This window comes from Gekko japonicus, unplaced genomic scaffold, assembly GCF_001447785.1.
Source record: "Gekko japonicus isolate JY-2015 unplaced genomic scaffold, Gekko_japonicus_V1.1 scaffold5357, whole genome shotgun sequence".
In the NCBI taxonomy this organism is placed as follows: domain Eukaryota; kingdom Metazoa; phylum Chordata; class Lepidosauria; order Squamata; family Gekkonidae; genus Gekko; species Gekko japonicus.
This window is the reverse complement of record NW_015166598.1, coordinates 46,556-48,144: the sequence shown is the minus strand read 5'-3', so window position 1 is coordinate 48,144 and position 1,589 is coordinate 46,556. Positions and strand designations below refer to the sequence as shown.

Here is a 1,589-nt window from a genome sequence, read left to right as displayed (position 1 = left end):
AGTGTTCCCTCTAAGCTGAGTTAGTGTGAGCCGGCTCACAGTTTTTTAGCCTCCAGTTCACACATTTTTGTCTCCGCTCAGGGAGGACGGCTCCAGAGCAAACTTAATTTCTGCAGCAGCCAAATCACTCACTCACAATTTTAATGCCAGGAGCTCACAAAGTGGAATTTTTGCTCACAAGGCTCCACGGCTTAGAGGGAACATTGGTTGCCAGTGTAGTGTGGTGGACCCTAATCTGGGTGGAAAGGCCGGGTAAAAATGTTTTAAATTATAATAATAGTGGGTAGAAGGTCTGAGTAGGGTCTGGAAGACCCAGGTTCTACTCCAGCTCTGCCATGGAAGCTAGTTGGGTGGCCTTGGGCGAGTCACACACTCTCAGCCAGCACGGAGTACTGGCAAAGAGCAGCAGACTCTAACCTGGAGAACTGGGTTCAGTTTCTCACTCCTCCCCTTTGAAGCCCACTAAATGACCTTGGGTCAGTCACAGCCCTTTCAGAGCTCTCTCAGCACCCCCAAATAAACCTAGGTCGCCACCTCGTGGCGCATATGCAAAAAAGGGCTAGAACTTAAAGCTGCCAGACAATCTTAGGATCTCCTGGCTACGCTACACACAGCGCCATACGAGAGACTATACGGTACACTCTAAGCCTAACCTCCGGTTTAGTTTATCGTAATTAGCCATTGGCCATTGCAAGATTACAAAATACGAATTGTGAAGCCTAACCTACCTCACAGGGGTGTTGTGAGGAGAAAATGAAGGGGAGAAGAAGAAAATGAAGGGGAGAAGAATGATGTAAGCCGCTTTGGGTCCCTATTGGGGAGAAGTTGTTGTTGTTGTTCAGTCGCACAGTCAAGTCCGACTCTTCGCGACCCCATGGACCAGATCCCGCCAGGCCTTCTGGTCTTCCGCCGTCCTCTGAAGTTGGCTCAATTTCATGTTCGTTGCATCGATGACACTGTCTAACCATCTCATCCTTTGCCGTCCCCGTCTTCTTTGGCCTTCAATCTTTCCCAGCATCAGGGTCTTCTCCAGTGAGTGCTCCCTTCTCATTTGGTGGCCAAAGTATTTGAGCTTCAGTTTCATTATCTGGCCTTCCAGGGAACAGTCAGGGTTGATTTCTTTTAGGATTGACTGATTTGATCTCCTTGCAGTCCAAGGGACTCTCAAGAGTCTTCTCCAGCACCATAGTTCAAAAGAATCTATTCTTCGGCGCTGGGCCTTTAGGGGGGGGTCTAAGTGAAGTCAGTACATTAGAAATGTCCGTGGAGCTGATGTCCCTTACTGTAGCAAGAGTCAGTTCCCTGTTGATCTGTTGGCATCGCTGTGGGCACATTCACTATCAAATATACAAGGAAAAAATTCTGTAAATGTTTATCAACCACGTACTTGCCTTCTTTGTACCATCTCCGTAATAAAAAAAAAATGCTTCCTTACTCTGTCGCTTTTCAGCTTCCAGTAGCTTCTCGAACACTTTTATTCTTGCCAGAGGTCAATACAGTTCCGTGTCCTCTCTGACGTGACATGCCAGTTATTTATATCCGCCCTTGTTCTTTCATTTCCTAAACCCACTCCTTCGATTACGCTCTTC

The 1,589-nt window shown here is 47.4% G+C and overlaps 1 protein-coding gene across 1 annotated transcript in view; it reads left to right on the top strand.

Annotated features, from left to right (window-relative positions):
* PSMA4 (proteasome subunit alpha 4) overlaps positions 1 to 1,589 on the top strand; it is an 18,707-nt gene that overhangs the window by 5,762 nt on the left and 11,356 nt on the right. The gene's annotated exons all lie outside the window — the stretch shown is intronic.